This window comes from Triturus cristatus, chromosome 2_1, assembly GCF_964204655.1.
Source record: "Triturus cristatus chromosome 2_1, aTriCri1.1, whole genome shotgun sequence".
Lineage (NCBI taxonomy): Eukaryota > Metazoa > Chordata > Amphibia > Caudata > Salamandridae > Triturus > Triturus cristatus.
Genome location: NC_140581.1, coordinates 1,050,162,264 through 1,050,178,045, shown reverse-complemented (window position 1 = coordinate 1,050,178,045; position 15,782 = coordinate 1,050,162,264). Strand labels below are relative to the sequence as shown.

Here is a 15,782-nt window from a genome sequence, read left to right as displayed (position 1 = left end):
GAAAACGTCAGTAGATCATATCTAGAGAACTTCAGGGAGGGAAAAGGTTGCATCAGTAGCAATTTCACACAATTCTGAATACCACTGTTAAAGTTCATTGCAGGTGTTTCTATGAAATGTATAATGAACACTTTTTTGTGGCACTTCAGTCACAGGATGACTGATATAGCTACAACTTTCTATCCGAAGGGTCAGTCATACTTGGACTATTAGTTGAATATTTAAATTTGCAGCTCTTAGTGTTACATTTTAAAAGACAATGTTCTTGAAATGTTTGATAGAATTGATTAAACTGTGCCTGCATGAGGTACATTTGTGACAACTGTCATTCTACGGCAACATAGACTCAGTGTTTTGTTTTAGCTATGCTCATTCTTTGATATTAGGGCCCCATTACAAGGTCCCCTGATATCTCCCTGCTGAGTCCACCAGCCTGTCCCAGAATTAAAAATACCAGTGGTACCAAACTGGAAATGCCAGTTAACAGGAAGAATATAGATGTTTGTTTTGTTTTAGAGTTTTATATAGCGCAAACTAGACCCAAGACATCCGGTATCAGAGCGCTTTACAGGAGCACCAGTTTCGTTACAGAAGGACACATTCATTTTTGTTAGGCACGGGGAGATTAAGTGATTTGCCCAGAATCACAGGATGTTAAGTTTCACTGCCGGGACTCGAACCTGGTTCCCCAGCTTCGAGGTCGACCGCTCTAGCCGTAAGGCTACATCCTCTCCCCATTGGTTCTAATGAAAAATGATCCTTGGCAATTCCTCATTTTCCCCCAGAATTCCAATTGGAGATGTCTGCTGCTTTTGCTGCCAAAATCTCTGGGTGACATATGCTAGGTCAACAGAATGGGGTCGGTAACCTGAAGTATTGACTCTATCAGAATTACGTCATAGCTCATATTGGACCCTTAAAATATAACGTGCAATTGCAGGGTTCTTACTTTAACTTCGATCTGGGCACAACACAAAGGCCTCCCTTAAATGTTCATCAGTTCACCTTTTGTTGGTGTTGCATCCCAAGTAGGAACTATCTGGCACCTAACGCCTAAATCCCAGTGCCATGGAGGGAAACCAAGGCACTAACTGTGTCATGAACTTTAAAAGTGCTTAAGAGATGTTATAAATTGGAGGCAGGTTTTTGGCCTTATTCAGGCCCGGTGTCTAAGAGATGAATCACTCTGCATGAGTAATTACACTAATCATGTTTTAAATGGCAATTACTCATTTTCTTTTATTGTGCTACTCAGCCCAGTATAGGACATCAAAGCACTTTACATCGCATGCATAGAGTATACAGAGGTCATGAATAAAACAAATTGGTAAATCAATGTATCGGAAATAAGAGAGTTACAAGGTTCAGGAATCACTGATAGGCAAAATATGTTAACAGTACTTGGTCTGGAAAGGTCCTTCCATTCCAACCGAATGGATTTAAAGCAGTTTCAAACTGGTATCTCTCATAAAATAGGTTCTTCCTCTTTTAGACTGTGGGTTAGTTTCTTAGGGTGGCGGGGGGGGGGGGGGGGGGGTGGGGGTAGACCCAGAGCTATAGAATCGAGATTGAGAGTCCAATTAGTATGCAGAATCTAGGAGATAGTATCACTGATCTCAGAGCATAATTTATTAGGGAATGTGCAGTCGGGGAGTATGTTGTTGGTGCCCTATCTCCTTTCCACAGCTCCAGGAACTGTCTGAATCCCAGAGACTGAGTTTAAAGAATTTGTAAGGGGTCCAGTGCCCCATATATGCAGGCCACAGTTTGCATTGTGCTAGAGAGGGTGCAATCTTAATAGTCATCAAGTTGGACCAAGTGGAGGCCCAGTTTAGGCTCTTGGCATGTAAGGCATTTGTTTTGTTCAAAATAACTTCCCATTTACTTTGAACTGATTTTCTGAGGGTGGCAAATTTCGATATCAAATTATCAATCGATACATACTGAGTGTAGGTCCAATTTACCTGGATGGTGGACAATGCCCCAAACACCTACATGAAAACCTCATTAAAAAAAAAAAAAAAAAATCTGGTGAAGACTAGACTTTTACACTACTAACAACTTGCCGCCATAAAGTCTCATACGCCAGTAGTACATACCACCTCCTACCCCTCCACTGCCTCCTCCACTGGAAATATGCTTTGTACTAAATTCCCTTCACATCCCTCTTATGCCCACCCACACTTTTCCTGTCCCTTCTCACTCCCCACTCCTTCCCTTCCCCACTACCACCATACCCTGCCAAGTGATAGGTCTTAATTTTTCCCTTTTAGTATTGCACGTGTATTGTTTTAAAAAATGTCAATAAAAATGATTTGAAATTGAACAAAACAACCAAAAAAGCATTGCATGGTCTGAAGAAAAAGTCAGGATTTAAAATGTAACAAGGTGTTTGGTTGTGCTTGTTCTAGGATGACTTTATTATTAGCAAATTGAACCCTTTTTAGCAATCTTTCGAATAACTAAAGATTGATTAAAAAACATGAAGATCCAAAAACCAGTCCTTGCATTTTTCATGCAGCTCCTAGATGTCAGCTCATAGCTCGCTGTGCTTCAGTAGGATTGTAATTTATGAATAGCAATTAACAGAAGGATCTCTGTGTCAAAAGTTGTAACCCACTCAGCTACCTACATAAATTACAAATCTGTGTTCTGCATGTTACTCGTGCTTTGAAGCAGTGAAATTAACCCTCTATTCTACTGACATTTTTTAAAACGCATCCTTCTAATGGATGCTTGTAAATTCAACAAAATGAACATATTACAAACTCAAGGTAAAGCATTGGGAAGAACTGTGTTTCAGAAAATTCCCAGTTGAAATTGGGCACAGCTAATTGTGGTCTGTTTACTGCTTCCCCACCAGTTCTTAGATGCCCCGAGCTAGGAACTACATCTGCTGAAGTCCGTGTGGACGAGAAAGGGATGGACACAAAAAAACATTTTGTGTGACAAGAAAGATGGTTTAGACAAGATTTCTAAACAAGTAAATATATCCCTTGGCTTTCCCAACCAAATCCCTCACAATTAATTTGACTCAGTACTGAACCGTCCAATTTTATTCTTACTTTAGGGATGCAAATATTTGTGATTTTTTTTATTTTTTTTTATTTGTTTTTTTGAGACGTGTCTGTAAAACTGTAAGTAACTTGTTCACAGCTGTGGTATCATAGATCATGTCAAACTAGGAGGGACTGTGAGCCATATAAATCATTATGCTGGTAGCAAAAAATGGTTGCAATTTGCGACCAGTATTTTTATGAGCAGTTCTGTATTTTGATAAGCGCACAATGTATTTGTAGGCTGGTTCATTAAATTCCAAGTTGGAGTGGGCCACAATCTGACCAATCTAGTTGATATTCATTTTCTAGGTGACAATGTGTGAGTCACTCAGATTGGCCACAATAACACGGATCAATCTTTCTGTGATTGCATTTAAATAAATAAACATTTTTTTAAAGCAGCACTAAATCCTTAAAGGAATCAGGTTTACTTTTGACTAAAAGATTTCTTTTTTTAAGTTTTGTTAAAAAATCTTTTTTACACAATTCACAAAGGGGAAGGTGTCCAATGGAGAACGAGCTGCCGTCCCAACTTGGGGGTTTAGTACCCTTTCAATGGTTTGTAACTGGAATTGTAGTTGCTAACCGTTGATACATATGGTGCCCATTCACAATTTGAAAGACACGCTTGAAACATGTCCCTTTCAAATTGCGATTCAGTATTCAATTCTAACCCAATTTAGTGTTTTAGAAAAAGGGGTTAAGTATTCAAAAACTGATTTATCAAATTAAAGGGTTCTCAAAAGCAAGAACAGTTCGTACATCCGGCCCATAATTCTGTTAAATGTCCTGTTCTAAGACAAAACAATCAATGGCCCAAAACCTTCATATTTGTTACTAGGTAACATGCTGAGCGATGGAATCTTGTTATAGGATAGTTGATATATCACAGTTAACCTGTGCCAATAACATACCGGTCCACCACATCCTGTATAAAAACCCAACCTGTATAAAAAAAAATTGCAGCTAGCTAAACTCTTAAACCATGATATTCTGCCGCCCATTAATGGTACTGTGATTATTGGCAAATATACCTCGTGATCTATTACTCACTCAAGCAAATAAACCCAAATCTGTTAAAAAGTAAGGGAACTCTGTTTCATCGACTGTTGCTTGCAAGTTAGCACCAAGGTGCACTTTTACTTAGCATTTCCAGTATTGTTCAGATTTTTATGCAAAATTGATTACTGCACTGTGCCCAAATCTTACTACCCATAACTAAATCTTTAGCGTGCTCGCTCATGAATGCAGACCTAGGTTCTCAGTTCTGTTATCTTGTTTGGAGCAGAAAGGAAACCAGGTGAATATGTATTGACAATGCCATTAGGTCTCTCCTTTTGGATGCTAATGTAAATCTATTAGCTTTGCCAATGCTTTTTACTAATGCTGCAAAAAAAAAGTTTTTTTCCGATGCTGTCCAGAATGGCAAAAAGCACTGGCAAGGAAAATAGGTTGCAAAGATGAGGCCTACTTCCTTTGCCAATGTTTGTCTCATCAGGGTCATGTGAGAGGGCCTCTTCTACACCGGTTTATGTGCAGCTTATACCAAGCCAGAGCCCTTTGAAGAATGTTTGCGAAGCATCCAAATGAGGTTCACGCATTCTTCCATATTAACTGTTTGCAGTGTCCAGATGAGGTGTGCACAGTATGAGTTCCAGCCATGTCAGAGCAGAATGTACTCACAAAAGATCATCAAATGTTTTTTATGCAACGCGGCAAGAATTTTCAATTTTATAAGGGCACAGAGTTGAGGATAATGCTTCTCTAACTTTACTGTACCAACAAAGTCGCAGGAAATGAAAACATTTCACTCATTTAAACTTCATTAATATAAAATTTCCTATGACTATTATCTAGTCGGTCATAACCCATCTACCAGTCAGTTAGTGCCAGTTCCTATAAACACGGTGAGCACCTTGTCTATTTATCTTTCTCTGTGCTGATGGACACCAACACTCTCCATAGGGAATGCAACTCTATATAGAAACCAATTGACATTAACCGATTCAGATTGACCAATTTTTAATGATCCAACTTGCCATCCATGGCAACTGCTTCCATAACCAGGATGAATTTATACTCCACTGTCTCTTAATCATGTTTCTGTTCTGTCCATGCAAGAAAGGAACTCTGCACTATAATTTCGGTAACAATATCCGATAAATCATCAATACCAAGGTGGGCAATTTTAAACATAATACAGACATGAAGATCAACGTCATCTGAAATCATACCATACAATCATTATTATTAAGGAAGGAAAAACCTCGCCTCTGTGTCTTTAATGGAATTGAAAATTCTTGACGCCCTAGCTAGAAAATGTTTTCTTCTGTCTCAGGACCAGTGCTCCTGTTGTGCTTGTTCAAAGCTGTTCCATAACATAGGCAACATCAACAAATAGATTATGATAAAGCAATTGAAATGTGGATCCGGATGACCAGTTGGATTGCATCCATTATGTCCTGTATTCGAGAATGCAATGACTATGCCTTACAGGCCATAACACGGCATGCGGAGCAAGCTGCAAATTGGGTTACATCCACACCCGATTCAGCAAAACAACCATCTCCCCTATCTAGCTAAAATAGCCCCCGTCATTTGCCTGAATGGCTTTTGAAGGGAAGGGTAATGCTCTCTCTGACGACTAAAAAATAATAATGTAAACAACTGGTCAATGCATCACTTGTATAACTCGTATCACTGATGTACTGTTGTTCTGAGTTGTTGTAATAAAAAGATGAAAAAATAAAAAAAACAGTTGTGCCATTGGGTCCTGTCTCAACACTCTGGTACAACCTTCATAGGATGTCAAACAGAGAAACGCATTCAATTTATAATTGGAAGGAAAGACTGGATAAGACACAATGTCTATTTGTTTTTGTCCTAGAAATAGTAAAAGATACTCCATTTGGAGAAAATATTCTACCTCCCAAGTCAAGACTTTGCAAATCCGAAACCCTTTTGCAGGAAATGAGGCATAAGGAAACAGCCAATTTAGCGGTCAGCTGTTTTCTAGACAGCTGTTCATTATCAGACCACTGGTCCAAAAACTTTAGCACCACTTTAACATCCCACAATACTGTGCATTTTGTTGCAGGAGGATAAGGTAACCTAATACTTCTATCGAAGCTGGAGCCTCGTCGGGTCCCCCAAGCACAAAATGCACAGCCAAAGAATATGAGTTTACAATTAAATAAATTCAAACTGTTAGTTCTGTGCTTAATCCAGTTTAATCCACTAGTAATCCATTTTAATCCATACGTTTTCATGTTTCAATGTTCCAACAACAAGTTCAACGAGATGCATATCCAGGCTTTTCTCCAGAACATATTGCAATTCACTGTTCCTTATAATTCAATGTAGATAATACAAACCCAATGCATTTCAGGCAAACGGCTCTTTCTCAAGGGTAACTATGATAAAAAAGATTTTATAAGGCCCATCAATAACCAGTGCGGAATCAAACATGCTATTATTGCATGGTGTACAGCTGAAATTATGCAATCTAATCTCCACCAAATGCATTTAATGAATGAGATGACGACTGATCAAACATATGTGTATGTGAAAAATAAACCAAAATAGTTTGCGCAATATAAACATGCCTAAATTACTTTGTGAGATTATATGCTGAATAACGTGCCCTCGTATTCGTACTCTGTGCCAAAAGCCCTTGCTGAAATCATGCATGAACCATACGTGAAAACACTGCTATAGCCACGAAAAACCTGTAACCTGATAGAACATATTAAACTGGTAAACTAAATGCGCCAGTAACAAAAAACAATTTACCTGCAACAATAAAACACGGCCGACCCTTCCAATCCATATGTGAATGCTCTTAGGGCCTTATTATGGTGTTGGGCGGAAAGCCTCCTCCCAACGGTAGGAATTTCCTCGACCGCTTCGGAACCCTTCTGACTGACTCGGTAGATTTACATTCCGAAAGATCAATTTCAATGTTCGCTGTCGGAACATAAACTGGTCTGTCATTCCGAATGGGGTCCGACTGGCTCTTGGAGTATTCATGTCTGTCGGAACTGCATCGTTACATAGTAACCTAAATGCGCCAGTAACAAAAAACAAAATTTACCTGCAACAATAAAACACGGCAGACCCTTCTAATCCATAAGTGAATGCTCTGATAAAACAAATGCGAGTGTACCACATATTTATAAATTAACCCATGTGATTAGTCCATGGAACTTAACACCAAAACCAATGAAAATAAAAAAATAGTATGATCATGCCATACACACCATGACGCAGAAGGTAAACCCCAAATAAAACAATACTGAATAAACGCCTAGCATAAATTGCACTGAAGGAAAATCATGAACACAATAAACACTTAGGGCCTTATTGCGATGTCGGGCGGAAAGCCTCCTCCCAACAGTTGGAATTTCCTCGAGCGCGTCGGAAAAGACTGACTTGGTCGGTTTACATTCCTAACGACCGATTTCGATGTTTGCAGTCAGAACATAAAGTGATTGGTCATTCCGAATCGGTTCCAACTGGCTCTCGGAGCATTCGTGTTGGTCGGAACCGCTTTGTGCACATCTATGAACAGCGTTTCTGACCTTGCTATTATGATGTTGATTCCTAACAGCCTTTCTGAGTCGGCCTATCTGACATGAAAAGACTGTCGGAAACCGACTTTGGGGGCCCCTGGCAGGGCCCCCTTGCCACCATGGTCTACAGTTGGTGATCGAGGGGGTACCTAAGGGACCCGCCTGTAAAACCGTGCACTGTGTGCCAGGCACAATGGGGTGCCAGTGACCGGGTGTAGGGTTTTACACACACACCTCATTTCCCCATAGGAGTGTGTCTGATTGTACTCTGACCGAACAGTGTTTGGTCGCATTGTAATCGGTCAGGTGGAACCGCCGTCAGCGAGTCGGTCGGTCCCGAATCTGAGTCGGTGTCGGGCTGAAGGTTTCTGCACGACATCATGATCGGCCCTTAATACAATTTCAAGGTACAGACAATGTAAAAACATGAATAAGTGTAACACAACGTATGATAATAAAGACAAATATGTGCAAGTACATATAAATATTCGATCATTGACAATTCCTTGGATGTACACGTTTTCAATGTTAAGTTCATAGTTAAAAAACCAGCTGATGTTCTCGAAACATCGAACTATGACAAAAAATTAAACCTCACTGTGTTGTGTACCCAATAAACTGCTTTCTTGACAATGATAACAACATGACACAACTATCCCAAAGCATGGGTGCAAACTATTCGGTGGACGGAAAGAGGTACATTTTATACATCAAAGTGGTGGAATGCACACCAAATTACAGTAGTCTTAAAAAAAAAATTGTGATGCTCAAAGGCAATGTTTAGACGTGCAACCATGGAGCAGGATCCGTCCGTATGCGTTAATGTTTGTATAGATACCGGAGCCTCGTCAGGCCCCCGAAGCCTAAAATGCATAGCCAGCGAATATGAGTTAACAATCAAACAACTTCAAACAGTTTCTTCTGTTCCTCATCCAATTTAATCCATTAGTAAGCCATTTTAATCCATACGTTTTCATGTTTCAATGTTCCAACAACAAGTTCAATGAAATGCCTATCCAGGCTTTTCTCCAGAACGCATGGCGATTCACCGTTCCTTATAATTCAACATAGATGATGCAAACCCAATGCATTTCTGGCAAACTGCTTTTCCTCAGGGGTAACTGTGATAAGAAAAAGATGTCATTAAGATCAGCAATAACCAGCATGGAATCAAACATGCTATTACTGCATGGCGTACAGATAAAATTGTGTAATCTAATCGCCACCAAATGCATTTAATAAATGAGACGATGAATGGTCAAACACATGCGTATGTGAAACATTTAACCTAGTTTGTGCAACATAAACATGCCTAAATTAAATTGTGAGATTATATGATGAATAATGTGTGGTCTGGGGCAAAAACACTCACCCAAAATATGCGTGAAACGTACGTGAAAACACTGCTATGGCCACCAAAAACCTGTAACATGACAAAATGTTAACTTAAATGTGCCAGTAACCAAAAAACTACATTTACCTGCAACTATAAAACATGCCAAAACCTTCCAATCCATAAGTGAGTGCTTTGATGAAACAAATGCAAGTGTACCACATATTTATAAATTAACCCATGTGATGAGTCCATAGCATGTGACACCAAAACCAGTGAAAATAAACAAAATACTGTGAACACACCATACACACCGTGACGCAGAAGGTAAACCACAATAAAAATTACATGCTAAAAAACCTATTAGCATGTAAGTTTGTTATCATTGTCACGAAATCAGTTTATTGGGTACACAACACTGGAGGTTCACTTTTTTTGTCATGGTTCGTTGTTTTGAGAATAGCAGCAGGTTATTAACTAATTAGTAAACATTGAAAAAATTGTGTACATTTAAGGAATTTTCAATGATCAACTATTTATATGTATTACAATCTATCTCGATAATTCCCTTCTTAGTTCTTTCTTTTACAAATTGTAAAAAAAGAAAAAGGTTGCAAAAATGTAAAATGGGTTGAAATGTTTTGACCATACTTACCTCCAAACTTGAATTGCAGCTCCATGATTGGGTTTCATGGTGGTTGATTGGTAACTCACGTGTATGCCTGGAGGAAGACGCACCTACTAAAAATAAATTTGTGAAATGGGCCCCCTGTGTCTGTACTGTGCTCTGTCCATGGTTTGATCTTCGTCTTCTGAACAATTTTTTTTGAGTCCAGCTCACTTGGCACATTTCCAAGAAACCATACCACAATTTACAAACATTAGGTGTCTTACTCCAGGCATTTCTCTTCGCTGGTGTGAAGTTTAGGTCCAAGTAGGCAGGTAGCCCATTGGGACAGCTTCATGCCACTATTATAACTCTTCCCTCAAATACATGGCCAGGGCAACTGATAATCCACTCAGGGCAAGGATGTGTAGATGGCTGTTTTTAAGTGTAAATATATGATTACTTCTTGAATATGTTTACATCTGAGTCTCCTAAGCAAAGCCTATTAGACTTTCCTCAAAACCCCAATCTGGAGCACTTCAGCAGACATATTAGAAGGTGCAAACACCCACAGCTGCCCTCCCACAGTAGTTGTTTTAAGAAATTGACAAGACTTCCAGCACTGTGGACTAACTGGCTATCTGTCAAAGTATGCTGTCAACTTTAGACTCAGCTGAAAACCATTAGCCGCTACTGAACTTACAAGAGACTGCCATTAACATCAATTGTTTTGTCCATATATCAGTGAATTTAGCACCAGGAGATGTTAGAAATGTTCCATATTTAATTTCTGGAGAATTGAAAATTCACTAGCAATTGACTCAGGAAGCAAAAACCTCTCATAAATAATGTTTATTCCATTGAATAACAATTTGCTCTTCATTGTTCGCACATTTTATGAAAACTTAGCTTTCTCTCTTTCTTTCTCTCTATCGAGGTGCTTTTCTGCTTTCATTCAGGTCTCAGACTCTCCACAAGATGTTACTTTTAACCCTTTCAGAGCCTTCTCACATTTTCCACCAAAAATATTGTTCCAGTATTTCAGTCTCTATTCATTTACATTTAATATGTTAGATACATAGCGAAGCTCACAAAGCCTAAACTTAATTTAGTAAGGACTTCTTTAGCTGCTATATATCTCAGTAAGATAGCCGGTCTCTCAAGATAAGTGTGCCACACTCTGGTCCTAATTCCAAGTGGCCTTTTCCATTCCAAACCTCTGCTTTTGTAGGGTTCAGTTATATGTTATGTAGGCTTTATGCACCTGGCAATTTGTGGTTGCAATGAAGTTGGACCCTTGAAGTTAAATTTAGACAGGTGAATCCTTCCAGAATTTAATGTTGAAGAAATGCACAGAGAATCCTTCCCGAATTTAATGTTGAAGAAATGCACAGTAAATGCCGCAATATGCAGATTTCTATTCCTAGAACATGAAGATTTTGGTGCAGTAGGCTCAAAAATGTGCATGTTGTTCACCAAAAACTGGCAATTGGCACTATTTTTTGCATCTGATATATTCCGTCCTTGTTGACACAGATTTTATTGGGTGCGATTAAATATCACACCAATCATTGGAAGTTTCATAATGAGGCCCCCTGTGTTTGATTTTCAGAGCTAGTATTTGTGTCCCAGGCAGTGGATAATCAATGATTATTAATTGTGTGTGTTCAGCAGGGGCACAACTAGACTCGACTCTCCAGGGCGGAGGGAGGGTTCGGGGGGGGCAACACTTCCAGCAAGTAATGTGGGTCAAGCATTTCAAGCAATGTGGGCAGAGCTATCTTTTTAATTTATTGGACAAACCCCATCTGATTGTAACTGAAAGATTGGAGCCCATAGTTCACCCTAGATTCCTCACTTGGGCTCAGTTGTTTGATGGTGCGCATGGTTCCTGAGGCCATATTGTTCATGGGTTATGTTTGATTCATTTGCCACATATGAATATTTTGATTTGCGACCTGTTAATTTTGCTGGGTCTATAGATAATCCTTTATTTGACTGCATGAGGCAATATTCAGTTAAGTAGGAGTCAAAGGAGGAGATTAGGTCCAGTGGAGAGCCAAGGCAAGCGTTATAGAGGAGGTAGAGCTGTTGGGTACATTAGTTGTGAATTGAATGGAGCTGAACTGAAGGGATAAAGTGAGATGATGATCTGGTTGATGGAAAGGATGCCATCTGCTTCTGTTCACTCACTGCACTCTAATGTTTTCAAGTCTCTGTAGAAGCTGGGGATGATGAACCGTATCAAAGGCAGGGTAGAGTTCATGTAATTAGCATGCTCGTACGCCAATGCACATAGTTCTCTTAAAGCAAATCTTTCGGTCTTTCCTACTAAAACAGAAATCTAAAAGATCTCTTGATTCAAGGCATGTTTGTTTTAATGAGGGTTTTAGATGCGACATTTAGAGTTTCTTTAGGAAGATACCTGTATTCACTGAGGTTTTACCAGTTCTGGCTTGATTGGCGAAATAGCTATTTGAGAGGGCATGGGTCTGTTGTGATTTGGCTGGTCTGCAAGTGTTTGCATCATTGAAATCTAAAGTGGTCTGGAGGTTAAAGGTGATTGACTGTAGTTTTTGTGTTTTGTTATATGGTGAACTGAACTGTGCTGCTTGAAGTGTGGTTGAGTATTGAGAAGACAATGAGGAAGACAGACATTGGTGGGAGGGAAATAATTCAGGTGTACCTTGCAAACAGCCAGTATCAGTGTTGAGGAGGCCCTTTGCTGTGTTGCCAAGGAACCAAGATGTTTTAAGGTAGTACTACTTCAGGTACTGCAGTTGGATGATCCTTTTTCCTCTGATGTCTTCTGGGAGGGCTGTTGTTTGTGACTTTCAGGTCCCTCATCAGTTCTATAGAGCCCTTAACAGTTCTCCCTATGCAGATATCCTTTCCCATGTCACAGGCTCTTGGCTACTGTCAGCTCTCCAGGCTGCAGCTCATCTCTCCATGACGTAGAGGCTTCCCCAAAGCAAGGTAGACATCAGGTCTCATGGTTTGTTAACTTTATTTGCGCCGCAAGGTATACAGTCATGTTGCCCAACCTAAGTGCCTGACCGTGAGTATCTAGTATCCCATATTTAGATTTTTGCCCTAGCCTCATGCTAATATTGTGTGCAGAGACCCATGCTATCCATTGATATGACTGAAATCCTGGACCTGTCCAGTGACCTAGAGGGTTAAGCATGTTGTTTTTTTCTACCCCATATGTGACTGTGACATGCAAAAAACAAATCCACCCTTTCTGGCCCTCCAATAGATGTGCTGTGTGTTGCAGTCATATCCTGTGGTCCCACCCCCTAAAAGTCTCCAGCCAATCCCCACCTCCAAACACAAACCCACAGCTTCGGGTCACTCTCCCCAACTGCACCAGCTCCACCACAACCAACTCCCATGTCCCTCACCAATCCCAGCAGGCTCAGCTCCGTCTCTCCTCCAGTAGCGACCCCTGAAGTGTACTTCCACTATGCAGCTCCATGGGACACGAATGCTAGTCTACAATTTGAATTCAGAAGTGGTGAAAACAGGTCTGGCTACAAGTGACCCCATCCCCCCACCTCTTCCCATCAGAGCATCTATAATGAGGGTCAACAGGGCTTTGGTGCAGAACCAACAAGTCCATCTACAGTCTGTTCCCACCCACACTGCACCCTTAGCCTGCAATCTCCACTCAATTCTTGCACCAGCCCACAGCCTCAGATGAGGTTCTTCACTCTAAGCCTGTTATTGTCTTGTAAATCTACACCATCGAAACGACGCACTTTTTCAAGATAGTGCTAGGGTTTGTGTGATGTCTAGCATAGGTATTGCACTGGCGGGTACCATTCCAATGCTATAATACCTAGACACACTTTAAAACTTTTCACACTTTAAGTGTGTGCTATACAGTGAGCACACATGCAAAGTAAGAAGAGTTTGGAGAAATAAAAACGTTGTCTCCTTTTTAAAACACCTGCCTCAAAGAGGAGTTATTTTATTGTTGCAAAACCCTCTTCCATTATTAATAGATAGGACTTTACATTAAAATAAACAAGGAACCATGGAGCACCCATGCACCACCCATGGAAAGCCACCTTGACGCAAAGTAAAGTAAATCAGCTCAAACCACTGCTTTGCATTACTTTCAGGCAACTTTCCAGCACAAAATAAGATTTGCACTGGAAAGTAAATTTAAGAGAAACATTTGCAAATCTTGTGATAAATGTCACTTAATGGAGCAATTCATTCTGGTGTTCTGGAGTGAAACGCTTCCACATTTAAGAAATATAGTTTGGGATTTTTTTTTAGTCTTTAGCACATTTTTAAACAATTAACTACATACCATGCAGATGGCTCTGCTTGTGTTATAGTGCTAAGAGGAAAGCCAGATAATTTGTTGAGATCTGTCTTGGCAGTTCCTTTGTATTTTTCTGCTTGCCTACCTCTATAATGTTCCTGAAATATAGAGAGGGCCACTGGATTATTCTGCACTTCTGCTGCTGTGGCGTTTTCCAAATAAATATGGATTAACTGAATTTGCCACATAACCCACCAACTGCTGCATAACCTGCAGATTTAAGAAAATCCATTTTTGTTTCTAGCTGAAATCGATCACAGTTACTAAAAAAACAGCAATGCATAGTGTTGTGAAACGGAAAGTCATTCGCAAATATTGACTAGTCATTTGTTAATTGCTTATTGCTTTGTTCAGATGTTAATCTGGAACAAATGAATTGAAACCTTTGCCCACCAGACAGTGTTAACTTTTGTAGAAATGACAAAATAATGAAGAAATAGTCAAAAATGTGCTGCATTGCGCTGCATAATTTACGTTTTTTTTTGCCGCAGATGTACAACCCATCAATTTGCGAGTCGCAAATTGCATCACATTTGCGTCTCGAAAATTGGGATGCATGACAGTGTCTGAGACACTGTTTGCGATTCCCAATGGGGTCGCAATTTGCATGCCTCATGCATATAAATGAGGCTGTCGGAATTTGCGACCCCATTGGGAATGGCTGGCACTCCCGGGGATGGTGGCCTGCAAAGGTTAGCAGACCACCATGTCTGGGACTGCTTTAAAAAAAAGCTGTTTCTTTTTTAATGCAGCCCGTTTTCCTTAAAGGAAAACTGGATGCATTTAAAAAGTAAAAATTAAACTTTTCAGTTTCATTTTTTGAGGGCAGACAGTGGTCTCTGGGACCACTGCCTGTACTTAAAAAATATTTTGAGAGCCACTCATAAAGGGGAAGGGGTCCCCTGGGGACCCCTTCCAGTTTGAAAGTGGTTTTCCACCCTTCTGTGAAGGTCGAAAACTGCAACTGTTTTGCGACTGTAATTGCGGTCGCAAAAAGTCATACCTAGCTTCACGAGTCGCTATTAGGAAGGGACGTCCTTTGAATGCTCCTTTCTAATAGCGAGTCACTAATCCTATTTTGGAAGCCTCAAATTGATTTGCGACTCACAAAATAGGATTAGTACATGGGTCTAAAACCCATTTGCGCCCGCAAAAAACGTGAGTACATCAGGCCCTTGATCTTTACCTGTCCCATAATTCCAGTGGTCTGCGAATATATTTACCCACTGTAGCAGGGCGCATAGGATGAAATGAAAGCAAGCAAAAGACTTGTTAACTTATAAATGCTCTTTTGAAGACATGCAAAATACTTTATATGCGCCAGAGTCATCAGCCCCTCCCCCTCCCACAAAGGGTTGGATTGGGATCAAAAAGTGGCCCACATTTGCGTATTGCGTTTCCGCAAAACACTGCTGCAGCGATGTTTAATGAAAAGAAAGGGGGTGGGGGCATCTTTTATTAACTTCACATAGATTTAAAAAAATTTACAAATTATGAGCCACACATGATTGCAAGTGAGACCACTTCTGCTCAGGCCCCCTGCCCCCGCTCAATCAGCATACATTAATGGGCTGGCCCAGCGAGAGAAAGTGAGTGATACCTCCGCCCATCTGGCTCTAGAAAGGCCACTCAGGCAACCACTGTGCCGCTGGTGGCATCCTAACAGCACAGACAGCCCCCAGGCTGCCCAAAAAGCAGCCCACAGCTAGAACATGGCTACCGGCCCTTCGGCCATTTCCAGAGTGCCTGCGTTACCAATCCGACCCTGCTCCCGCCCACGACAGCTGAAAAATTGCATGTGTCCTCCAAGGTGAAGCTGCACAGCCCGGGCTACTGCAGACAACGGGTGGTGGCGGAAGGGGTGTAGCAGGTGGCT

General features: G+C 40.5%; 1 protein-coding gene across 1 annotated transcript in view; it reads left to right on the top strand.

Annotated features, from left to right (window-relative positions):
• The window catches only part of ELOVL6 (ELOVL fatty acid elongase 6), a 171,113-nt gene that overhangs the window by 143,168 nt on the left and 12,163 nt on the right, over positions 1–15,782 (top strand). The gene's annotated exons all lie outside the window — the stretch shown is intronic.